Source organism: Neofelis nebulosa, chromosome 1 (assembly GCF_028018385.1).
Source record: "Neofelis nebulosa isolate mNeoNeb1 chromosome 1, mNeoNeb1.pri, whole genome shotgun sequence".
Lineage (NCBI taxonomy): Eukaryota > Metazoa > Chordata > Mammalia > Carnivora > Felidae > Neofelis > Neofelis nebulosa.
The window spans coordinates 119,098,008-119,125,691 of record NC_080782.1 but is presented as its reverse complement, the minus strand read 5'-3'; the positions used below and the strand labels follow the sequence as shown (position 1 = coordinate 119,125,691).

Sequence of the window (27,684 nt, the reverse complement as noted above, 5' to 3'; positions counted from 1 at the left end):
GGATACTTGGGTTTTCCATGTAGAGTATCATGTCATCTGCAAAGAGTGAAAGTTTGACTTCTTCCTTGCCAATTTGGATGCCTTGTATTTCTTTGTGTTGTCTGCTGAGGCTAGGATTTCCAACTCTATGTTGAATAACGGTGGTCAGAGTAGACATCCTGTTGTGTTCCTGATCTTAAGGGGAAAGTTCTCAGTTTTTCCCCATTGAGGATGATATTACCTGTAGGCTTTTCATAAATAGCTTTTATGATGTTTAGGTATGTTCCTTCTATGTTGAATTTCTTGAGGGTTTTTATTAAGAAAGGATGCTGTATTTTGTCAAGTGCTTTTTCTTCATCTATTGAAGATATCATGTAGTTCTTATCCTTTCTCTTATTAATGTGATGTATCACATGATTGATTTGAGCATATTGAACCAGCCCTGCAGCCCTGGAATAAATCCTACTTGATCATGGTGAATAATTATTTTAAAGTATTGTTGGATCCAGTTGGCTAGTCTCTTGTTGAGGATTTTTGCATCCATGTTCCTCAGGGAAATGGTCTGTAGTTCTCCTGTTTAGTGCTATCTTTGGTTTTTGAATCAAGGTAATGCTGGCCTCATAGAATGAGTTTGGAAGTTTTCCTTACATTTCTATTGTTTGGAACAGTTTCAAAAAAATAGGTTTTAACTCTTCTGTAAATGTTGGCAGAATTCCCCTGGACTTCCCCTTGCCATTAAGCCCTGGACTCTTGTTTGTTGGGAGAGTTTTCACTACTGATTCAGTTTCTTTACTGGTTATGTGTCTGTTCGAATTTTCTATTTCTTCCTGTTTCAGTTGTTCTCCCCCTTTATCTTTCTCTCTGTGTCCTCTCTCTGCAAAAAATGGCTCCCCACCCTCCACAGCTTTTCTGTCCTCCACTTCACCTCTCTCTTCACTGTGTACCTGCCAAGTTCTGTGGCTCAAGTAATGCAGATTGTTGTGTTAATCCTCATCAGTTTCTTACGTGTTCAAAATGGTTTGGTGCTGATCTACCTGCTTTGCAGGGACGAGACAAGCTGAAGGTCCCCATACTTCTCTGCCATCTTCACTCCTCCACTGGTGATCATTTCTAAGTGTTCACAATTGACATTGTATAAGAGGAAGGGGCAGGGCTCTGAGGCCTGTATTTACCCAAGGGTTATAGAGTGTGGCTTCTTCCAATGGGATGAAGTAGCACATGAAATTCAGGAGCTACCATTATAACCATTCTCCAAAGACCCAGCATCTCTGTTCCTACTTAGCTAGGCCTTAGTGGCTTCTAATATCTTTCGCCTTGGCATTTCCCTTATTAGGGACGTTTGATGTTATTGTAAAATACTGCTATGAAATTAGTTTTGAAAATGTTTAGATCTCAATTGTCAGGGAGTGATCTCCCTGTTTGCAGGTGTCCTGGAACTATAGAGCCTAGGGCCTATTTTTCTATGTTCTATTTCTCTTTGTGTATTCAAGAGGAAAATTCCTTCTATATATTTTCATTGAAGGGTTAGACTACACATAAATGTGTACAGAAAAAGAATGCTTTGAGTTTTAGACCTTACACTTTACATAACCAGTTTGGAAGAGTAATATTGGTGATAATGTCAAGTGCTTGCATTTATGTCACTCACTGACAAGAATTTATTAAATGTATATTATGTGCTAGGCAATATTCTATATGCTGAAGATACATCAGTAAAATCCCCTGTCCTGTGAATATACTTTAATGGGGAGAGACAGTATATGTCATGGCAATGACTGTGGTCTTGAGTGTTTTTGAGATGTCTTGACAGACTGCCTTATTAATACACACCCTGCAAGCCTATAGGATAATGAAGGGAAACTATTATTACCCAAATTTGTAAATATGAAATCAAAGATCAGATAGGTTATAGGACTTATCCAAGGTCACATGGCTCATGTAAGGGACAGATGGCAGGACCTAATACATGCTACACCTGGGAGTAAGTCAGGCACAGAGCCACAGATTGAGTTACCTACTAATAATTCCTTGGAAGAGACTTAACTGTGCGATAATATTCCATAGGCTGCAGGGGGTCTGCAGGGTGTGGTGGGAAGAGTGCTGGACTCAGAATCTTCTGGATAAAACCTCTAATGGGAACTGGGTGGATAACGGGAAAGGAATAGTTGTGTTAATACTTTTGTGTTCACGTTCATTGACAAAATACGTCTATAGTCACTTCTTTCACTTATCTCCATGATCATGTGAGATAAGCAGAATTTTGGGCTTTTCTCCATTTCTCATATCTGTGAAAACTGAATCTCAGAGAAGTTAAGTGACTTGGCTAAGACTACATGGTTAACCAATGGCAGAATATGTCATGACAGAGAAGTGCCAGAGCCATATTTTCTGTGTACATTTTCTCTTTGAAAATTCATCAGACTTTAGACTTGTAGCACTCACAGGAATGAGATAATCCTAGGTATGTTATTTATAAACTCTGTGTGTGTTGGTCTAAAATAGTAGCAGTGGTCCCTTGTTGCAATGTCAGATGCATTTCCTAAAACAGGCAGGCACACCACCTATACCCTCCCCATGGACTCAGCCTGGTTATTTGGGGAATACAATGCCTTTTCATTCATCCACTTCTTTCAGGAGGACTTGCAAGCTGAAATTTATTGGGAGCCTGGCTTCCCTTATCTGAGCTAACGAAGAGAATAGGTTACAAGATAAATGCAAGGTAATCTTTACAAGTAATGGGATATTATCGATAGAGTCTACTCAGACTCAAGGCAGAATTTTGAAGTGGAGAATAATGGTCTTGTGGGTTCTTCCTTGTACTTTTTACATACCAACTTAAAACATAATTTTTGGAATAGACAAGGTATACACAAAGGCTGTAAATGTGAAAGATACAAAAGATTAGACAATAAAATCAGAGACTTTTATTAGAATATTGATTTTGGATCTTTAAAAAAATTTTTAGTTGACACACAACATTGCATTCATTTCAGGTGTACAACATAGTGATTCAGCATCTCTATATGTTATGCTTACCCCAAGTATATCTACAGTCTGTCACCATACAGCACTATTCCCTGTGCTATATCTTTTATTCCTGTGAGTTACTTATTTTGTAATTAGAGGCCTGTATGTCCCATTCCCCTTCACCCATTTTGCTCATCTGCCTACTTCCCTCCTCTCTGACAACCATCACTTTGCTGTCTATAGAGGTCTGATTGTGTTTTTTGTTTATTCATTTATTTTGTTTTTTAGATTCCACATATGAGTGTAATTATATGGTGTTTTTCTCAGTCTGGCTTATTTCACTTACCATAATACCTCCTAGGTCCATCCATGTTGTTAGAAATGGCATGAGCTCATCCTTTTTTATGGCTGTGTAATATCGCATTGTATACAATGAATTTTTTGTATACACACACGTGTATATATATACACACACACGTGTGTGTGTATATATGGTTATGTGTGTGTGTGTGTGTACAGGTACTTTGTGTATACACACACACATAATCTTCTTTACCTGTTGGTGATTTATAAGCTGCTTCCATATCTTGATCATTATAAATAACATAGCAATAATCATCAATTGAGCAATCCTCAATCAATGTGCATTTATCTTATCAAATTAGTGTTTTCATTTTCTTTGGATAAATAACAATTATTGGAATTCCTGGATCATGATATCTCTATTTTTAATTTCTTGGGGGAACCCTCCATAGTGTTTTACACTGAGGCTGCACCAATTTACATTCCCACCAACAGTGCAGTAGAGTTCTTTTTTCTTAAAATAGGAGACTTTTTCTGATCCCCTTCCCCAGTCACCCAGTTCCCCTTGCCATAGGCAATATGTGCCTTTTCTCCACAATTTTGGAATCACCCTTTTTGCTCCATTTCTTTCAGTTTGTTCACTAACTGTTCATGAAACCCAACTGTCTTCAAAGAGAAAAACTCATCCATCCATCCTAATCAGATAAAACAACTGATGTTAGGGTTTTAGTGGCTGATTATGTAGTATGCTTTGCACCTAGTGCTATAATTAATAGGGGTTTTCAATTCAAAGAATTTATTTAATGTACTAATTTTGAAAAGCATTATAAAAGTCATTTTTTTTAACGTTTATTTATTTTTGAGACAGAGAGAGACAGAGCATGAGCGGAGGAGGGTCAGAGAGAGAGGAAGACACAGAATCTGAAACAGGCTCCAGGCTCCGAGCCATCAGCACAGAGCCCGACACGGGGCTCGAACTCATGGACCATGAGCTCATTAACCGACCGAGCCACCCAGGCACCCCTAAAAGTCATTTTTAAAGGGTGAAGCTAGATAACTTTATATCCTTCTTGAGAAAGCAGTATAGAATTCATTAACCTATGCTTTATTTTCCTCATCTATTAAATGGGAATGCTAATATAATATAGCAATGTTTATCCCATAAAATTTTTATGAGGATCAAGTTTAGATGATTAAAGAACCTAGCAAAGTACCTGGAACATATTAAGTCTACGTGATTATCATTGTAATTATCATCATATAGTTGGTGTCTAGATGTGTCTATCGAATGGTTTCACTTGGCTCCTGTGTTCCTAGAAGCAGGCACAGTGTTCACATCATTGGTCAAGGCCCAGCATTCATCAGTTGTCCTTAAGGAAAAAAAACACAAGTAGTGATGAAATGTCAAGATGTCCCTTGAAAGTAGAAAGGAGTTGAATAGACACGACTTTGGGCTAGAAGACAAATGTAGATATGTACATCAGACTGTTTACACTCCTCTCTTCACAAAGTGTGACCGTTTCCACTGTAGAATCACATCTTGATACTTACTTAAAAAAAACTTCAAACCCAACCACAGTCCTATTCTCACAGAGCTCCTGGGCCAAGGGAGCAGGTGTTAGGAGCTATTTCTGAGCTCCACTGTCTGTGTGAGCAGCCACTTGGAGCCAAGGCCATCAAGGCCTGACTGACCTAGCAGTTCTGGTAGATAAGATTGCACTGATTTTTACTCTTCTGATACCAGAAAAAAAACTCCAGCCAGTATGGGCAAAGGAAACGTTCAAGGCACCTTCCTTGCTCCTTTTCTGATTTTCTCTTGACTTTCTGTATGTGCTATAAGCAGTATTAGACTAAAACATTCTTTTTCTTACTGAGAAGGAATTCTAATTATTCTGCAACCCTTGTACCTGGGGGCTGAGGTGGAGGGTTTTATTGCTTTTTAATATCACTTTAATTGAGAAGCCATATCATGGCTTAAATTATGGTTCTCATGTCTTCCATTTCCATTTTCAGCCCATAAAACGCTCAGTTAATAGCCAGAGATCATAGGTCTTCCTGAAAGAACAGGAGGAGCTGGCTTTGATAAAGGGGTGATTTCTCCAAGTTGAGGTGATCATTCAAAATCTCATTACGAATATATTTTTTTGAAAATACTTCATATGTCCTGATAAAGAGTATTTAATAAAGAAAACATACCTCTTCATGGGGGGAGTATGTATGGGTAGGTTATGAGTGAAGCAGGAGAGGTTAATACACGTGTGCTTAATAGCAGATTGCCTGATGATCTTACAGATAATGTATATTTTGGGTAATTAGACACTCTGTATAAGACACAATGTGCAAATGGCTTCCAAGACATGTAAAATGTGTCCAAAAAATTTTCAAAAGGAAAACATTACCTTCACCACAACACATCTGGTAGGATGGTTTTACTGCCTCACAGATCCGCAGAATTGGGTAAATCATTAACATTAGATGATGGCACATTTTTGTCATTTGTTCATCTAGGACCCATTTTCATTTAATTAGCTATTTAAAAATAGATGTTAAGGCCCTAAGGTGGGAGCCTGCTTTGCACAAACAGGAAATTGCAAAACGGCCAGTGTGGCTGGAAGATTATTAGAAGATGAAGTTAGAGAAGTAGCCTGGTGCCATGCCTGTGCAGGACAAGGGTTTAATTCTATGTGAGATGAGAAGCCATTGGTGGGCGGGAGTGGGGAGGTGATTACAGGATTTGGTATGAATTGTGTTTTCAAATGACCACTGTCGTTGTTACTTTGGGAAGAACCTTAGCATGGGTAAGAGTTGGTTCAGGGCTGACATAAGGAGAGCAGTTAATATGCTGTTTGGATTCAAATGAGAGATGGTACCCATGTTTGATGTGAGGAGGTTGTGTTGGGAGTCAGGAATGGTGAATAGGTCTCAAAACTACATTGTGTTTTAAGGTTCACTGAGTTGTGGGCAGGATGGGGAGAAGTCAAGGTTTCTATAGTCCTTTTAATTTTGTAATCCGTATATGGTCTTCATGGTAACTGTATTTAAAGTATTTGAGTAACCACAGGTTTCATTTCCTGACAATATCAGAGACTGATAGTGTTTCTCAGAAATTTTTTTTCCTTCATTGCACTAACTGGTTCATTCTAAAGGTTTGCTTGATCAACCAAGAGAATTACAGTTACTTACATTAGGTTTTCTGCACACCATCAATTCCAATAATTCTGATTAAAGAAACAAAAGACTGGGCTGTTGTTGGAATTTTTTAAATGACTTTTTCCATCCTTGAGGAAGACTAAGAGTTCCATTAAAAAAAAGTATCACATGCTGTGATCTCTTGTGACTCAATTTTTAATTCACTATTTTTAAGGTTCACCCATAATGATGTATACACCTAGAGTTCATTCATTTTCATTGCTGTATAACAATTTATTCATTTTCCTGGCAATGGTCATTTGAGTTGTATGCAGATTTTTGCTGTTAAAAACAATGCCGCTGTGATCATCTTTGTACATGCCTTCTGATGCACGTGGGCAAGAGTTTCTGAATGAATATGACTGGTAGTATAATTGCTAAGTCCTAGAGTTTATTAAATAGTTCATCTTTAAAAGTATTCCCAAATTATTTTTCAAAAGCAGTTGTACTGCTGACTATTGTCAGCAGTGTTTAAGAGATAATTAAACACTTGTCACACTTGATTTTGTCAATATTATCGACTTTTGCCCATCTGTTGGGAAAAAAATACTACTTTTTTATAGATTTCTTGATTACTAATGAGGTTGATTATTGTATATTCACACAACATTTTATTTCTTCTTTTATGGAGTGCCAGTTAGTAAGTTTTGCCCATGTTTCTAGTGTGGTATTTTTTATCATTAATTTGGAGGAGCTCTTTAAATATGACTAGTCATTTTTGTAGCAAACACTTTTTCTCAGTTTGTAGTTTGATTTTTACATTCTTTTGTCTTTTGAGTAAGAGAATTTAATTGTAATGTAACCAGGTTTATACTTTTTTTAGTTTAAAGTCAAGTTAACATACAGTATGGTAGTGGTTTCAGAAGTAGAACTCAATGATTCATCTCTTACATATGACACCCAGTGCTCATCCCAACAAGTGCCCTCCTTAATGCCCTTCACCCATTTGGCCCATCCCCCTCCAGCATTTGGCCCATACCCACCTCTCCTCCAGCAATGCTCAGTTTGTTCTCTGTAATTAAGAGTATCTTGCAGTGTGCCTCCCTCTCTTTTTGTCTTATTTTTCCTTCCCTTCCCCTGTGTTCATTGTTGTGTTTCTTAAATTCCACCTATAAGTGAAATCATATATTTATCTTTCTCTGACTGCCTTTAGATGATACCTCTTCCTAATTTGCACTAGGGCCCGATCCAGACTGGTGAAAACTGTGTCCCTAGGCCACCCAAAAACTGCTTTTAAAGGGGAAGGCACAATGATAGCCATCCATCTACTGACTTCCAGTTCATGGCTTCAAGTAATGTAAGGCGAAAATTCTCACAGCAAATGGATTTATTGACATCTCATAATTTAGTGACTCACATAGCCCCTTCCAGGGATCTCTAAGGCACTCTCTGAAGGAGTGCTTTGTGAATAGAAAGAATGGAAGTGTATGGGGCTCAGGAGTGGCTGAGCCGGTTGAGCGTCTGACTTCAGCTCAGGTTATTTTGATGAGGTCCCAATAGTTCATTTTTGCTTTTGTTTCCCTTGCCTCTGGAGATGTGTTGAGTAAGAAGTTGCTGCGGCCGAGGTCAAAGAGGTTTTTGCCTTCTTTCTCCTCTAGGATTTTGATGGCTTCCTGTCTGACATTTACATCTTTCATCCATTTTGAGTTTATTTTTGTGTATGGTGTAAGAAAGTGGTCCAGTTTTCCCAGCACCATTTGCTGAAGAGATTCAGCTGGAATGCTCAATCTATTCCATTGGATATTCTTTGTCAAAGATTAGTTGGCCATACATTTGTGGGCCCATTTCTGGGTTCTCTATTCTGTTCCATTGATCTGAGTGTCTGTTTTTGTGCCAGTATGTTATTCTAAATTCTTATTCAGATATATTGTTAACCTGTTTTGAGCAATTCTCTGTGATCTCTTCTTTACCTTTATTTTGGGGAGAATTCCTCTGCCTTGTGATTTTGGCTAAGTTTCTATCCTGTGTGTGTGTTTAATGTTTCTTCATTTTGAGAGAGAGAGGAGAAGGGAGAGTGTCAGAGAGAGAGAATCTGAAGCAGGCTCCAGGCTCTGAGCTATCAGCAGAGAGCCCAACACAGGGCTCCAACTCATGAACCATGAGGTCATGACCTGAGCCCAAGTCAGACCCTTAACCAACTGAGCCATCCAGGCTCCCGTCTTTTGTGTGTTTTAAAAGCTTGTTATGTGCCCTACACCTGAAAGTACTACTATATTAAAAAGGGGTCATACACTGTGCAGGGGCACAGCACCCCAGGAAGTGTTTGGTGTATGTTGTATACACTCTACTGTTGCATTTTGGCTGTTCCTATCCCACTGGTCAATCCTCTGCAGAGCTCCTCCTTGCTTACTGTGGTGGAGTGTTTCGATAATCGACTAGGTATGAGCCCTGGAAAAAAAAAGAGGGGGCCTGATCCCACAAAAAAGAGAAAAAGGAAAGGGGAGAAAAGAAAACCAGAGAATCAAAAAACTGTAAGCCTAATTCCAGAGAAAGAGAAAGGAAAATAAAGAATAAAAGATGGAGAAAGTATAGAATAAAAATTACTGATCAAAATATATGTGTGTGTGTATACATATACACACATCTATATGTATACATACACACATATACATATATATGTGTGTGTGAATTATAAAAAATCAGAAACTATGAGCCTGATTCCAAAAGAAAACAAGAGGAGGGAGGAAACTAAAAAAAAAAGAATTGTCTGTTGTTGCCTGGGGCTGGTGGCTCTGCTGGTTTGGAGGACAGTCTGGCTGCGGTAGGTCAGTCAGTCTTCCTCCAATAGATAAGCAGTTACCAGGCATAGAGGGGCGGGGTTTGGTGTAAGCGGGTCCTGCCTCCATTGGGAGCCACTGTGCTGCTCTCTGAAGTCCCACCATGTTGGTATTGGGGGAAATGGCACCAGCCCAATCTCTCCTCCTTGGACTGGGGATCTCAACCCACACTATTCAGGCAGTCTTCACAGAATAGCCAGGGTGGTCAGCTTGCCCTAAGTCCCAGTTCTCCTGAGACTTCCCCTTGGTGCTCAGCTGGGATTCAAAATCAGGTGTCTTAAAGGACCTGGCACCATGTAAATCTTCTTCCCTGCTCCAGAGTAGAGCCTTTGCTGAAAGGCCCTTGCCTTTGCTGAGACCTCCAAGTTTTAGCTCCTGAGGCTATTTGCAAAAAAGAACTGACACTCTCTGTACTTCTTGTTCCCCAGTCTATGGTCCAGAAAGGTTTTCTTCTTGTACTAACTCAATGCTGTATTTCACACCCCTCTCTCTCTCTTTTTTGTCTCTGCACAGAAACGGTTCCCTCCCCTCCATGCCTATGCTATTTTATCTCCCCCAATTCACATGCACATACCTCATTCTTGCAAAGCTGTCTCCCTCCAACTGTGGAGATCCTTCTGCCACTCTGCCGATCGATTTCCTAGGTGTTCGGAGTGATCTGACCTGAATACAGCTGTGTTTGAGAGCTGAGGAAAATACCCACCCCCCTACTTCTCCTCCATCTTAACTCCTCACTCTCCTACAACTATTTTTAAATGGTGACTAGTAGGAAAAAATCACACCCAGAAAGCTACTTGGTCCCTATAGACACGATCTCTCATGTTTATACAGCACTTGATCATTCACAAACCCCAAATATCTCCTCCTTTGAGATTCTACCTTCTCAGGAATAAACAAGACTGAATATATTCATTTTATAAATGGTTATACAGGATGTAACCACTTTGAAAATTGGGAAATATTCTCCATATGTTTAGGAACCTACCTGTAGACAAAAGTTGATAGGTAGTTGTGGCAAGCAAAAATTCTAAGATACTTCCTAACCCAGGATTCCTACTACCTGGTGAGCACATCCTCTATAATCCCCTCCCCTTAAGTGTGAGTGAGCTCATAAATATGATAGGATATAATGCCATTATTGTGTTACATTATGTGGCATTTTTTTTCAGATGGAATTAAGTAATCAAAAAGGAATTTATTCTGGGTGCGCTTGACCTAACCAGGTGAGATTTGTAAAGCTGTCTGAGAAATTCAAAGTGAGAGAGAAATTCTGCTTCTGGCCATTGAAAGGAAAACTGCCATGCTGATGAGAGGAGGGCCATGTGGCAAGGTATGACTGGTGTCCTCTAGGAGCTGAGATCAGCTCCCATTTGGCATCTTTCAAGAAAGCAGGGAACTCATTCCTGTATCATGAGAAAATAAATTCTGTCAGGAACCTGATGTAAAGTGGATCCCCCAGGTGAGGACACAGCTGATCAAGACCTAGATTTCATCCCTGTAAGACCCTGAGCAGATGACCAGCTAACCCATGTCTGGAATCCTGATTCACAGACACGTTGAGGTAATAAATGTGTACTCTTTACATCCACCAAGTATGTGGGAATCTGTTATATAGCAACAAAATACCAATACACCGGTGCCTGGTTGCTTCCAACTTCTGCTCAGGTGACGATCTCACAGCTTGTGAGTTCGAGCCCCCATGTTGGGCTCTTGGCTCACAGCTCAGAGCCTGAAGCTGCGTCGGATTCTGTGTCTCCCTCTCTCTCTCTGCCCCTCCTCCACTTGCACTCTGTCTCTCTCTCAAAAATAAACATTAAAGAAAACCAATACAGTATTGAAACAGGTTCTAGAATCAAGTCACTCACTGGCTAGTGACTGATTTGGGGTCCTATAAACTTTATGCCTGCCCCAGTTCTCAGGTCTAAGATCTGAATCAGTCTCAGCAAACACTGATTCAAATTTTACCCTCTTTCTCTCTTCAACCATAGCAGAAGCAAATAGCCAGCAACAGAGAAGATAAACTATGTCAACAGTATCAAGAAAAGCAGCTCCAACCATCTCTAATGAGTCTATAGGAGTGCTGCATTTGACAAGGGTATCAGACAGGGTCTGAGTTGGGAAGCTTTGCAACAACACACTCCAGGACTGTGCTGTTTGCTATTCTGATTTCCTAGGGGACCAAGAAAAAGTTCACAAGTGCACACAATTGCTGTCAAATCAGCTGCCCTACTTGTATCTCCCTGGAGCAGATACTGCTGGCTCTGGGTCTCATTACAGTAAATGGGCACTGTTTCCCCTACTTGTCACTTCTACAGGCAAATGAGGGATGCGGGGGGGGGGAGGGGGGGGCTCTTGGAAAGTGATGCAACTACTTCTAAAATTATTTTTTGAGATACTTTCTGATATCCAGCAAACACTGCCCCAAGTATGCAAAGGCCACCTTCCCAGCTTCCCTGTCGCAGAAGATAGGATCCCTTTCCTCCTCCCCTGGGAAGGCAGAGATGCCTCCATTCCTCTCAACAGTTGCTAGAAATAGTGCCTAAAATGATATAAACCATTTGACACCCCCCCCCCCCCGTCTCATGCAACCAAGTACATTATATACATCAAGGTAAGAATAAAATCCAAGAAAACGGGTCACCTTTCTTTTTCTCTCATTGTGGGTAAACTTTTGGGAAAGGTAAACACAGATACAACTGTCTGCATGACTCCAATAGCCTCTAAGGTGGTCTTTCTGACTCCAGTCTTGTCTTCCAATCTCTATTTTCCAATCTGCTGAGAGCTATCTTTCTAAAAGACAAATGTAATCAGGTTCTGTAGACAGTCTGCCCCTCTGTATGCAAAGCAAGCATGGCTTAAAAGTTTTCTGGGCCCTAGAGATAAAACACTCTTTTGCATGACTTACAGTGCTCTTAAGGACCACCTGTCAGCCATCCCTCCCAGCTCTTATCTTGCACTCAGTGCTCCACCAATTTTGAATTAACTTGGAATTCTTAAGACCCACTATAATCTGCCTCACCTCTAAAACATACTGTTTCTTCCACTCAAAATATTCTTCCTCTACCCCTTTCACCTGATTAACTCTGATTCATTCCCTTAAATGTTAGCTGAGAGTCATTTCCTCAGAAAATCCCTCTCTTTTCCCCCAAATGTGGAGGAGGTCACTGTGCAAGAAGCTTTCTTTCCTCCCTGGCTATGGGGCCATTCAGCACACTAATGAAATTGCTTACTCATGGTTCTTTCTCACACTGGACTGGAAACTCATTGGATTTATCCAGTTCACTGCTTTTTCTCCATAACAGTATCTGGCACAGTAGGCATTAAATAAATGGTGTTGAAGGAAGGAAGGGACAAGTGAATGAAGTCATTTTTTAAAGGACATTTCTGCACAAATTTTATTTGCATATTCAAAGCCCTCTAGAATAAAACTGCAACCCAGTTTCCAAACCTATTCTACAACATCTCTCCACGTTCTGTAGCATCCAGTCATAATGAAGTTATTTCTCATCCACACCCCACACAGTTCTAACTCTGAGCCTTTGTTCACATTGTCCCTTCAATAAAAATGCCACACAACACAATGCCACCATCAAGGCATTTCTTCCATGAACACTTACTTGGTTCCCCCGATGCAGAATTAATTTGTTTCCTCCTTGTCCTTACATCATGATCCTTGTGCCTTCGGTTTAGCACTTGGGAATTTTTGCCTTATTTATGTGTCTATTCTTTCAACCGAAATACAGATTCCTTAAGGACAGCAACAGTGTTTTAGTTCTCATCACAGAGCCTAAAATAATTCTCAATAAGTATTTATAATATTATGTAATATTTAGTCAAGTTAATGTAAGGTGATTATGTGCTTTAATATAGTTTTAAGATTAAAGGGAATAGCCATAATTTTTAAGATGATAATATAAACCTATAGATATTACCTGTATATATGCACCAATCTCTGAATGAATGTTTTGTATTCATTCCTTATCATCTACAAAATACATGGTAGTTATTAGTATCCCCAATTCACAGATGAGGTAACTGACAATTTATGCAAGCTGACAAAGATCACATAGTGAGTAATTGGCAGATCCAAGATTGAATTTAAGCCTATCGGACCCCAGGGGCTGACTTTTTTCAACTAACACTGTTTTGGGTCATTCTTTGTGTGCAATATTACTCTAGAAGTTTGCATCATTTCAGTACCATAAGCCCCCGAGTAAAGCCTGGTAGTCTTATTGTGCTTAAGATGAACCAGGGCCATAGTTCCACAAAACTTCTCCTAGAGTCAGAGACATGCCTACTGTGGCTCACAGACCACCGGCTATTGATGGTCTGTGAGGAAGAGATTTGCTCCTCCAGGACACATATCCATCAGTGATACCCATTAACAGGGCAACACCAGTCTCTACCTGGTCAAGAATCCAGTATCTGGCTTTGGTATGTCCACATCCACCTACCTCAGATAAAGGAAATGCCTCCTCACCAGTGGCAACTGAACCTTAAGTGTGGACTGTGAGAGAGAAATCCAAGGAAGGCCACCGAAAGCAACATGTGAGCAGCCAAAGCTTGGGGCTTTGTATTTTATCACATCTTTCAAGTTATTTTCCAAGTAGCTGGCATGTGTTCAACATGTTATATTCACTATCTTGCTTAATCCATACACCCTATGTATTATTATTATACCCAATATAGAAATGAAAAAAGTGACACTTGGAGTTGTGAAATAATTTTGCATAGGGTGCCAAGCTAAGAAGGTGAGGAGCAGTAAACACACACAGGTCTGCCTAACCTCATAGCCCCACTTTGGGCCATTTTGATATAGTGCTTTTACTACGAGTGTCCATATCTTACACTGGCAACCAGCATCACCCAAGCTTATACCCAAAAAGCATGCTCAGAATTGGTCTCTTTCTGCCTACCTGCTCAAAACTAAACAAACAAACAAAAAAAAAACTCCCAGGCACAGCAACCCAAATAACTTCTCACTCCAGGGGCCGTCAAATACCAAAGCTACTTTCCAAAGCATCTGGGTGTTTGTCCCAAGTCCTGACCTATTTCCAGCTGTGTAATTACATTGTCTTTCAAATTGCCCTTGGGTGTTCTCCTGGGTGAAACCAGAGCGCAGCCTATCCTCAACCATGGATCGATGTTGCCAGACACGCATTAAATGACTGTTTCTATACACCAGAAGAGGGAGATACATATCTAAAGGGAATAGAAATAATCTTCCACAGTTTCACAAGTTAAAACAATCAAAACTTGCCTGGGAGTTCTTTTGGGGGCAAGGATTCCATACTATACGGCATATACTCTTAAAAGATTAAGCTAGTGATCAAACTGTGGCCTTTGGTGAAGTATTACTGAATTACTACATTTTTTAATGCAAGTGATTCCTTTCGAGGTGAGATGACCATTCTTTTCCCTTTCCAGTCTATTTCCACTATTTTCAAATTTTATCTTCTTGTCAACATTATGCCATTAATGGAAGGAGGAAGTGACATGCTAAAGGCATGAAGAGAATCAAAGAGAGAATAAACCTCCATCATTTATAGAGTATGAATGAAGGCCACTAAGCCTGCTACAGAAGGCTAGACCCAAAGACCCTTCCATGTACAATTATTTCACATATGGTTCAGATCAAAAACTAATCTTTAAAAGATAGCCAGTCCTGAAGATATACTGAATTAATTATCATCACAACTAACTTTTAGTGGGTACCACATAACAAATATTTTACATGCATTATTTCATATAAACATAAAAATCCAATGAGGTAGACCCCCCATTTTTACAGGGGGGCACATGAAATTTCAAAAAGGTCAAGCTACTTGTCTAATGCTACACATATGAAATGGTGGAACCAGGACTCAAACCCAGGGGTCTCAGACTCTAGAACCTAACTTCTTCCTAACCTCCAAAATCTCCCCTGGACATAGTCCCAAAGACTAGCCCAAAATTGGGATTCCTCTCTGTCAAAGAAAGCAGTTCTCTGAACTGAATCACACACTTACTGTTCTAAGAAAATTTTATGAAGATGAAATGAATAATGGAAAACCAACTGGAAGAGAAACCCAGACTAAGACTGAAATGGAACATAAGGAAATGGAGAATTTGACATTCTTCTTTTTGAAGAGAGAGTGGAAGGCACCACGGAGGTCACTGGCTCCAAGTGCCTCTTTGAACAGATGAGACAAAAAGAAGTGACTTTTTCAAAGTCTTAGCATCACTGTAGTGGTATGAAATGTGAAAGCACCCAGAATCCACTACTGTCAGTATTACCACTGCAAGTATTGTTGTGATATTAATATTACCACTACCATTACAGAGACTATTGTGTTAGAAATCCTGTTCCACACTGTGATCCCCACTAAATAGGCACTAAGAAGTACTGTGTGGCATTTGTGCTTCATGGATATGAAGATGGGACACACTACAGTGTATATTCAAACCAGGCCTGTTACCCTAAGGCAACATAGTCCTTCTGACCATAGTGTCACATACACACACATACCCTCTACCTTATCCTTTCATTAAGCAGTCTTCCAAGTAACAACATCTAAAATCATCTTCCATATTTGGATGTTCACCATCTGACCCTTCCCCTTTCTATGTAATGTAAGCTCAAGGAGAGCATGAATTACATCTTTCTGGGAAGTCACTATATCCCCAGAGCCATCAGTTAATGATTTATTGAGTTAAGGAAGATACCATTAACATCAGTCAGTGCAATGCATAAATGTTCCCTTTCATCCGGATCTGTTTGGACCAAGATCAATTCTATGAACAACCATCACCACCACCACCACCAAGATGAGGAGAACCCAGAACATTTCTCTAGTTTTACATCTTATCATGGGATCCCTCCCATCATATTTTTACCAGATAAGCTTGTAAATAGCATACATCTTTTTTAGTACCTAGGAATCAGAGAAAAGTCCTAATCTATTATCCTTGCTTCTTTTTTGTGTATTGGAAAGGTACAGAAAAAAATATACAAATGAAAAAAAATGTATTTGTAGCCATTGCTCAATATTTGCTAACTCCTGGCACAGGAGTTTGTGCCAGGTTGCATTGAAGCCAGCTCAAGCCAGGCTAAGATGCTATGTGAGATTTTAGATGATGGTTTTCACCTGGATTAGGTGGTGCTTATACTTCAGAGTCTATTCTTCAAGATAATCCACAAACTAACATCACAATAAGCAATAAATAGATTTTTAAAAACATGTAATTTTGACTTTAAAAGACGAGTTATGAAGGTCCCTCCATAGGCTTTAAATTGCACTTAAGAGAAAGATAGCTAACATGTCCTACACAAAACTCTAAGGAGTTTTAAAACATTGGGTCATATTACATTGTTAATATTCAATCTCATAAAGATTTTAGACTCAGTGTGCTAGACGGTTTGGTAAGAGTGAGTTAATTCCTATAAAAACAGAACACAGCTTGAAAAATACAGAGAGGAGGACAACATGGGTGTGGGGGTGTAAAGGTATGAGCATTGGAAGCCTGTTGTTAAGATGTCCCATGCCAAATTCCCTGATAATTATAGAAGTTATCCAAACCAAAAGATCTGCCATTGGAATAATGACTTTGTGGTCATGGGACTATACTCTGGATCCACTGATAAGGTCATAAACATGGCACTTCAATGTCTCATCATGGCTCCAACATTTCTCAACTCAAATCTTAGTCTTTGATCCTTTTTCCTGTTCAATGTGATCTGAAAATTATCCAAATTTGATGAAAGGAAAGTACTAGGGGTTGGCCCTCAGAGATCTTTCTATGGTTCATCCAGTGTTTTATGAAAAAATTAATCAACATTCATCAATTGAAAATTCCATATTAAAGACAAAATCAGCTTTCCAGGTTCTCTTGAATTTCATTTTCTCTCTGGCACAGAGTCTATATTCCCAGATGGCAAAAAGCAGCTGAAACTGAAGATAATCTTCCCCCTTTGGGTAGGACATGTGCTCTATGATTTTACACGGTGTCCACCACCCTCTACTGTCTTCCAACCTTAAGGTCTGTGTTGGCATTTATCATTGCACTCGCACTGTATTTTTTTTTCCTAGTACACAAATGTTTCTTGGAATCAATCTGTCAAAAATTGGAAATCAGAAGATAAAAGAGGTATATTGTTTAAAATAAAAAATTCACTTGGAAAGGACAAGGCCAGAGTATTCAAGTACAAGTAGGCGGATTCACCCTCCAGATGAAATAAACTATAGTAATTATGAAGTTGTGATACTGACACATGAAAAGTAATAAGAATAGAATGGATTCAAGAAACAAAAAGATAAATAGATAAATGGCAATCAGACATACAGCATTACTAATCAATAAAGAAAGATGGCCCGTTCAATAAATGGTGAATATCAATATTATAAAAATAAATTATAATCCTATTTTATACCAATTCCTAATGTGTTTAAGTCCTAATTGTAAAAGACACAAAATTTCAAAATGTGAGAAAGTATAGAATATTACCTTTAGGATATTGGGTTACCAGAGAATTGCTTCAACAATATAAAGTACAAGTTATAAGAAAAAAAAATATTTTTTTTAACTTTTTTAAATGTTTACTTGTACTTGAGAGGGAGAGAGAGAGAGAGAACACTACAGTGCATGAGCTGGTGAGAGGCAGAGAGAGAGACAGAATCTGAAGCAGGTTCCAGGCTCTGAGTTGTCAGCACAGAGCCTGAGACAGGGCTCAAACTCAAGAGATCATGACCTGAGCTGAAGTTGGACATTTAACTGACTGAGCCACCCAGGCACCCTGAGAAAACATTTTAAATGTCAAATTTATCTGTAACGGTTCTTCTAAAAACAAAAAAAGCCACCATATCTAGGTTAAAATGTAAACTTCATTAATAAGAAAAATGTAAAACAGTAACAAGATGTCATTTTGCATATATTTATAACTAAAAAAAATGTAAACTTGACAATACCAAGTGTTGGTTATGATGTAGAGAAATGAGGACTTTTCATACACTATTAAGGAAAAAAGAAATGATTTCACCACCCATTTTGATAAGGAATTGGGTATAACTAGTCAAGTGTGTGTATCTTTTTTTTGAACTATTGGTAAAGAATATGTGTATACCTTTTAGTTTAGTAAGTCCACTTACAGGTATATCCTCAAACTCTTGTACATGTGCTAAGGAGACATGTCCAAGAATGAAGTAGCACTGTACAGATCAACATATTATCTAACCTATAATGTCAGATCTTTTTACAGTGAACTTAAATGTCATTTATAGAATTAAACACTAAATAATGTTTGCCAGTTTTCAAACAATGCTGTATTTTGTTAATAGACCCATGCATATATGGAAAAAGTTTTCATTGATGAAAATAATTAAACTTCATCTTCAACATAAAGGTTATCTTTAGTAAGGGAAGGTGACTAGGATGGAGTTTCCATTGTTTATGTTAAAGACTGAGTTGTCAATATATGATTGATTCTTTGAAGATAATTTTTCTTTTCTGTTTTTAGTATTTTCTCCTTGGCCTTGGTTTAACTCAGTTTTATTAGGATGGGTCTAGTTCCATCTTTGTATTTTCCTGCCTAGTATTTGTGGCTCTCCATCAATTACCTGAGTCAATGACTTGACATATTTTTTTCTTTTACAGTTTAGAACAATACTTGATCACTGTATCTTCAAATACTACTGCTGCAGCTTCTCCACTCTTTTTCTAGGCCACTCTCTACATACATACAAATGTATATATGTACCTTACATATATTAGATCTTTAGAGACGTGTTTAGTGAATCTTTCACCCTGTTTTATTTGTCTCCGACTCTATCTTCTATATTTCTCTTCCTTCTCCTTTTTTATTTGCAGGTCTGTTTATTTCCTCTCTCCTATTCTCCTATCACTAATTCTTTCATCAGCTTTGTCTAAGATGATATTCAACCTGTCCACATAATTCTTCATTTCATTTGTTGTTTTTATGTACCAAGTTTTCTATTAGATTCTTTTTTTTTCCAGTTTCCTGTCAAAGTTTCCCTGGTCATCTCTTAATTCTTTGAATGCATTAATTTTAAGTCTTTTAACTAAAATATCTGGATCTCTTGTGGATTGATTTTCATTATCTGTTTTTAATATCTGTTTTCAATCGCTTGCTTGCTTACCATAGTTTTGATAAAATCTCAGGAAATTCTTAGCCTGAAATTTTCATTATTATATATGAAAAATAGAATATCTGCGACTCTGATTGATGTTATCTGCCTACAGTGTCCCTAAGAATAATCATCTAATTACAGAGTGGGATAATTCAAAGTTGGGCTTGAGTTCCCTGTGAACGCTAATTGATTTCCAATCCACTTTGACTCCTGGAATCTTCACTAAAACCATAGAATTTTACCAGGGATATTATTCCTTTACAAACCCTGAAATCCCATTTTTACCCCTTAGCCTGATTAGTATTCTGAATGCTGCATTCAGTTTCTCAGGCCCTCAGCCACTATTTTTAAAATCAATGATCACTCCAAGGAGAGAAGTAGCACCGAATACTGTGAAATTCTCTCCTCTTTCAGATCTTTGTCCTTCAAGTCTTCACTTTCTTGGTGGCTCTATTAGGTCTCCAACTAGAATTTCTAAATTTAATATCCAGCCCTTTTAGTTGCCTTTATCCAGAATTTTGGTCACAAATAACATGATCTAAAGTCAGAAGCAGAATACATCCAAGGTCAATTTTGAGCATGTGAAAAGCCTGTATATAGATCTTGATGGACTCAAACATATTCTGTCAATTGGTTCAAAATTTATTCAGCCATTTTCACAAGGCGTAACAACAGGCAACAGAAATGAACTTACTTTATTTTGACATAGAGGGTCTTCACAGGAAAAAGTTTAGAACTCAATATCATGCCTTGACTTTAACTTATTTGCTGTGATACCCTGGGAAAATGACACAAACTCTCTGTTCTTAGTCTTATGTATAATAGAGGGTAATAGCACATTCTAACTGCCTCATCAGTTTGAGGATTCATTAAAACAAACAGATAAAAGCACCAAGTACGGTGCCTGGCCCATAATAGATATTCACTATATACTAGTTTGGTAATTGTTGAAATAAGAGATTATTGTTTATCTTGCTATTGAAAAGTTTACTGCTGAGGGGCACCTGGGTTGCTCAGTCAGTTGGGCATCTGAGTTCAGCTTGGGTCATGATCTCACAGTTCGTGGGTTCAAGCCCTCAATTGGGGTCTGTACTGACAGCTCAGAGCCTGAAGCCTACTTTGGTTTCTATGTCTCCTTCTCTCTCTACCCACACCCCCTACTCATACTCTGTGTTTCAAAAATGGATGAACATTAAAATTTTTTTTTTTTAAGTTTACTGCTGAAACTCCAAAGCAAAAAGTTCTAATAGGCAGCAATAATAGCTGACTCAAGAGAATTCCCAGCATACATGCAAGGATTCATTGTTAGTTTAGGGAAGGTGGAACATAACTATGCTATTCTATCTCTTAAAATGGATCCAGAGTGACTTTTGTTAAAATAGTTTATCAGTGTGGAAAAGTAAAGTTTTCAAATTAACATGACAGAGGCGCCTATCTGACTCAGTTGGTAGAACATGCATCTCTTGATCTCAGAGTCCTGAGTTCTAGCCCCGCATTGGGTATAGAGATTGCTTAGTTATTTACTTAACTAAAAGGACAAATCAGAGATGACAATTACTCAATGACTCTACCCTCGGGCCTCATCAACGATATGTTGGCTGTAGGTGAAATGAGCTCTTAAGTAATGCCAGCTACATCAGGCACAAACTCTTGACTCCCTGAAGGTTGACTGTCTCAGAGACAGCCTACGGAAGGTTACTTATCCAAAGAAAAAGACAGAGGCTCCGTAGATCCCCTCTTTGTTCATGGAATTTCCATTCTTTCATCTGTGATACATTAAGTCCTCTACATTGTTTTTTCTTTCTGCCTCCTCACAACATCCCAGTAATAGAGGTGCCATTATCCCCCCTCCTGTATTCTACAAGTTGATACACTCACCGATGCTTAAGTATATGCCAGGCAATTCGGGCAACATTTTTTGAGTACCTATTATGTGCCAGGCAATGTACCAGCCACTAAGGCCACAAGAGTGAACAAGACCACATCCCTGCAAAGACCTTGAGCTAAGGCAAGAAATCAAAAGCTGACACTCCTGAGCACATGCTCTAAAACCTCTCCTTTTACTGTCAGACGCTGATGTGATCATTGTTATAACAGTGAGGAAAAAATACGAAAGAAAGCAGAGTGAAAGCAAAACCCTGAGGCAGACAGAAAAGGTGGTTAAAGGGTGGCCTCACACCCCCACGAAGACCCAGTCCCTGCACAGATCCAGCCCCTGATTAAGTGCTAAGGAGGAAATAAAATATAGTACAAGAACGAAGAGTAAAGTGGAGGGATTACTTTCACAGTGTGTTCCAGAAATTTCTCCACAAAGCTGAGACTGTAAAGATGCAAAGTTTGAGGCAGACACAGCAGGACTTGAGGCAAAAAAGAGCTCAGCATGTTCAACTGTACCTGGAGACAAGGAAGAAAAGTGGAGTCAGATAGGAGATAGGCTGGAGTTACGGAAGGGACCACATCACAGAGGAAGTGGTAGAGTCATGGCACAGACTGAGAGATCACACTGCCCCTTCCAATTGGCAAAACATATTGTTATTCCCTGGATCACATAGAGTGGTCACCAGTAGCCCAGAATTAAGGTCAGCATCACTACTTCCTTTCCATCTGGAACCACATCCTCCTTTCCTCCTTTCCTTTGTAGCTGCCTCCTTTTAACCTTAGTTCACAGTTAGAAACTTCATGCAGCTTTTGGACTACAGACAATAACATTACACCAGAAGTATGTATTATGATAAACATCATTACAATAGCAGTCATATTGCAATATACACATGTAACAAACAATAGGTACCTTAAATTTATATACTAATCGTCAAATTTATCCAATAAAAATAAATACCAGAATAAGCAAAAATAAATAAATAAACCTCCTAATTCTCATTTCACCCTTGCATACATTTTGTGTCCATTTTGCTCAGCACACCAAAATACAATTTTGTTTTAAGGCAAGGCCCAGAGAAACTACCACGGTGCTTTGCACACAGTAAGTCCTCAACAGTTGTTAGTTAAGCTGATATTCAGATGCAGGCATGGGCCTAAATGCTGGGAAGTGTGAACAGTCCTAACTACAAGCTGGGAGGAGTTAAGGGGCAAAAGGATTCTCCCAGCTCAGAAGAAGAGGGGGCTGCTAAGTGGCATAGCAGGAAGGCGAGGCCCAAGCAAGCCTTTCTTGTACCATTCTTTAAACTGCTTTTTCTTCCCCCTAACCTTTGGGTGGAGAGACACGGACTTCAGAATGTGACCTCTCGGTACCCAGCCTCATGTAAATGTACTATCCATTTTTCTAGATAGAACAATTCAAATAAATAGAAAAACATGTTTTTAAATTATGCTTTTTGGCTAGGAAGAGAAAATAAGAATTGCCCTATTTTTGGGGAATGCCAACCAGATACCTCCGGGACTTTGCAAACCCCTCTATCAATTACATGCACTGAGCAAGCAGCAAGGAGACATTTGTTAATTGGAACTCTAATGACCAGCTTTTACCAATATCTAATTTAGGGCTACTGTCAGAAGCTGGGCTCATTTTCTCAAATAAGGAGGATAAATACAAGACGTTTAGCAGTGCAGGAAAGAAAAAGTCCAACTGCCAGGTGACTAAATCACAATATTTGGATAATATTTTCTGCTATTATTTACATTTAAACTAACACACACACACACACACACACACACACACACACACACCATCTCACTTTTACCCAGTATTTCCAGCATTCAGACCATCACTAGCTCAGTTAGGCAGGGACAGTACAGCTTCCTGGAAAAAGTGATATTTGATCTGATTTACAAAGGTGAGTAAGAATTCCAAAGGAATTCCAAAAGAAGGGGAGCCGTTTTGAGTAACCTAACACAGGTTCATTTAACACTATCCCAATTCTTATTTGTTTTTATTTTTAGTGAAAATGTAGTATCCAAGTGGGTCTAGGTGGGAAAGGATTGGAGAAACATAGCAGGAAGAAACTTAATGCCTAGAAAAACCCCTGTAAAATAGGAAACAGTAAGTCTGGTGGTAGTAGTACCTACTGGATACTGAGCTACTAAGTCATAGATAGCAGTGAACATTTTACACATATTATTTCATCTCTGCTCACAGAAATTACCATGGGGATCATTACTTCATTTTGAAGATAATAAGGCTCGGGTTTATAGAAGGTAAGACTCTCGCCTAAGGGTTCACAGTTAATTGTGGGGAGCACCAAGAATCACAGACATTTCTCTGGAGGCCAGACAGTGCAGTGGTGAAGAGTATGGGCTCCAGAGTCAAAGCAAGAAAAGCATCCCAGGACACAAGCCTCCCCTATATTTTTGTGTGTGTTTTCTTTTTTAAATCATCAGGTGTTGAATTCGATCTTCTTCACAACCCCTCCTAGCTCCATGCTCCAGTCTTCGCAGTCTGGCCCAGGGCTGGACCACACCCCCCCATCATTCTTCTCTTTTATGATCCTCCTGCACCAGCTCCCAGCCCCCTCTCTCAGTTCTCTAGACAGAATAGAGCCCAAAAGTCAATCCAAGAAGAAAGCTTCTGGTTATATTCTATCACTGAGGGGGAAGCTGGAGAAAAAAAATGCACTCCCTCGATGGCTGCAGTATTAACAGTAGTGCTTGCTGAACACCAGAAGGACTCTTGAAATAAAGAATTAATGGCTTCCAGAACCAGCATCAGGGTGATTGGTGCCAATGGGGGCTCTGCATAATTTAGTGTTACACTCTCAACTAAGAAATACCTTTGGGCAAGAGCCTAAGTTTCTTTTGAACCACATGAATCGTCAGAAGGAATAGGAGGAGAACAGGGTGCAATGTCAGAGATGCTAATATCAAAAATATATCTCAAGAGTTTGGATAATATTGTCTCAAAATATATACAAGTGGCAAAATACCCTAATACTTATAAATTAATCGACTGTCTCCCGAGACACATACATGTAATGAACTGAGCTTTAATATTTGTAGATGTTTAGCTATTTCATCTACAGTCTTTGAAACTTGTATGTACAATTGAGCCCCCCAAATTTTTTGTAAATCTTATACTCTTTGGAGAAAACATGGGATCACTTAACCTTCCAGACTGCCTTCTATTTCAGCTCTGGGTAAATAGAAGGAGCTAATTTGATCTTATTCCTCACATTAGAAAGCTGTTCCTGAATGCCTTCCTTATGCCAGGTATCAAGCTACATTCTGGAAATAAAGGTACAAAATGCTCAAGAACGGTGACTTTCAACAGGTGTTTGAGTGAAAACATTTACTTCCTTAACTGTCTTTCATACATGCATTCTTGTTTTTTTTTTCATGTTTGAGTCAACACAGTCTCTACCAACTTCATGGTATGCTATTTGTCTTTTCTTTGTACCAAGCCGTACCCAACTTTATGCAGCATTACATGACCCACTCAACGTGACATTCTGACAGACATGGTATTAACCATATGAAAAAATGAGCTCGCGCATTATTATTTACCATTTGACAACCCACTTAGGCTAGGGCTGCTGATTGAGATCCACTGACTACAGGTAATCAAAACACTGGATGGCTTCACGTAGGAGTCAGTGAAATCCTATAACCCTAAGTACTTTCTCCACTGGTCTGTCACATTGCCTGAAAATTCACACATGAACAAGATCCAACAACCTAAAAAAGAAACCAGCCAACAAAAAAACAAAGCATTCATTGTGCTTGGAGGTACTCTTTGGAAGAAAAAGGTACATGAGCTATACATGTAGGAATAACTTATTCTAAATGGTATATGGTCAACAAGTTAAAAGCAAAGACTGACACAATGTGACCCCGGATGCTGGGTGAGTTTGAAAAGGAAGAATTAACTGAAGGAACAGATTGTATTTTCCCAAGGAAAGAGGTCCCTGCCCTGACAGTGGTAAACATCTCAGACCCTGTCCTGACAATGGTAAACATCTCAGAATAGGGAAGAAAACAGAGCATGGCCAAAGGAGGGATGACCAGAAGCTTCAGTTTTATCAAGTAGTGCCTAAATGAGATGCATATACAGGATTCTGTCTGCAGATCATTTTTTCCCAGTTATTATTTGATACCTCTGGGTAGGAAGCAGGCACTTGTCTAGATCAGTATCCCACTGTGAATGAATCCTGGCAGCTGCTGCTCTTTACCCTACTGTGGTGCTGATGAAATTTCAAGCAAAGACAACCAATGAACCAATCATTCCTACCTGCTGGCCATCTGCTCTTTGGAAACAAGTCGTGGAATCACAGAGAAAACCAGGGAGATGTCAAATCAAAGAAAAAAAATGATTGGCTAGGACTACATTCACATATGGGGGAAAAGTGTCTCCCAGGTGTTCTGTGCAAGCTCATTTTGGCCATAAGGCATTGATCGCTTTTCTGATCTGTTCCTTTCCTGGTTTCCCATACCCCCATCCTTAAACCCCATATTCACTATTTGCTAGATTATAGTGTAGAGAGAAAGATAAGATCAGTTGTGCTTTGGTAAGCAGCGACCTTGCCTTCAAATCAGAAGTGCAGCTTCTATACATATAATCTACAGTGAAATTTAATATAAGGACTTCTGATTCCCTTGAAATTCCAAATTCAGTCTTCAGGGGCAAATAAGAGACATAATCAGTCAGTCTATAAACATGTTACATGTTGAGAGAAGTGCCATGTATGGAGAAGCCATGGATCATTTCCTCAGAGACCCAGCATCTAGTTGGAGAATCAAAAATCATGGATAACCAATGCAACATGCCTGCCTCTTCTTGCCTAACCTGCTCCATGACAGATATTACTTACAGATCATGGTGTCCTTTCCTGATGATTCACATGCAACCTCACAATCTTCAACACAGCATTCCAATAGCCAACATCCATCTTTCAGAGTGAAGACACGATGTGAAATGTATTTGCCATCCTTGGTCATAATTTACTATGAAAAGCCAGGTTTTGTGAGACAGACAGTAAGGGAGTAGGGATTCAGACAGAAGTTTCATGTAGGAGCAGGGACATAAACTAACTGCAGACATTTGGGTAGAATGTAGAAAGTCAAACAGACTAAACATGTTCATCTGCCCATAGGATGTACCATTTGAGAGACCAAAGGAAGGAGCTAAGAAGAAGATATGCCTTTTTTTCCCCAAGGGTCTCCCCAGAAGCTGAGCTCTTCCTGACATCCTACCTGAAAGCACTCCCTACCCCAGGACAGTACCTGCTGTGCTGTGCACAGTACTTCCTGTGTCTCCCCACTCCTCACTGTAAGGAGGCCGAGTCACTGCTCAGAAGCAGCATAGCACATCGCGGTGGCTCCCACCCCCAGACCTCAGTCTTTCATGAGTCACCTGGACCATTTTTGCCATGCCCATGTGTCATGCTGTTACTCACTTATTGTTTCATTTAAATCAACTCAGCTAATTTTTCATTTGAATCAATTTTAAAAGAGAAATAATAACTACCACTAGAAAAGGCAGTCCCACTTAGCTCCATTAATTTAAATAGGAAATAACTACTTTTAAAAGGTATTTGTTTCTATGTCCCCTACAACTATCTCTTATACCTCTGTTAATAGGTCTATGTACCACACCTGCTTTAATGGTTCAGAGGCTAGGCTTTGAAGCAAGGCAGACATGAATCCTAACTCCAGCTCCATCATTTATTGGCTGGGAGGCCTTGAGCAAGTGAACGCAATCTCTAAATTTCTTCATCTGTAAAATGGGTAAGTAATAGAACCCACTGCATAGTGCTATTCTGAGGATGAATTAAGGAAAGGACTGTCATGTGCTGAGCAGAGCACCCAGTACCCATTTTTTTAAGAACTTCTAAGTCATTCCATTTTATCCTGGTTTGGAACATCAGTTCCAGCTCAAGCCATTTTCTATAGCATCAAGTATCACAGAGGAGTGAAAACAACACAGGCTTGGACATCAGGTGTGTGATTAAATCCAGGCTTCATCACTTCTGCAAGTGTAGCCTGCCTAAGTTACTTGTTTAAACTCTCGGTTGCTTCATTTGCAAAATTAATAGTGGTAGGTATCTCTCATGACTGAGGCATGTAAAGGAGATCATAGAGAATGCTGGCATAGTGCTGTTGCTTGATAAACAGTAACTCTTTTTTTATACAGTATTGTGTGTAGGTTTGCTTTCAATTCCTGAAAACACAGGTACAGACAGGCTTTTGAAATCCCCAGTTGTTCCTCTCCTTTAGACCTGCTTTATTGTAAAACACTGGATTCTCTAAAATAATTGTGTCATCTTCCAATATGAGCAAGCAAAAACAAGACTACTAAGGCAGCAAAATGAGGGAAACTCTCAAAAATTTTCAAACTTACACATCCAAGAGCCAGATTCCTTCCTACATGGCCTCTGGTTCTTTGCAAATGAGGA

The 27,684-nt window shown here is 39.2% G+C and overlaps 1 protein-coding gene across 2 annotated transcripts in view; it reads right to left on the bottom strand.

Annotated features, from left to right (window-relative positions):
- Nucleotides 1-27,684, bottom strand: part of PRELID2 (PRELI domain containing 2) — a 189,657-nt gene that overhangs the window by 26,692 nt on the left and 135,281 nt on the right. The window contains exon 7 of one of the 2 annotated variants that reach the window (XR_009262729.1): nucleotides 4,464-4,619. The gene's annotated coding sequence lies outside the window, so the exon portion shown is untranslated. Of the gene's footprint in view, nucleotides 1-4,446; nucleotides 4,620-27,684 lie in introns of those variants that run through there. The other variant, XM_058732857.1, reaches the window with a different exon arrangement.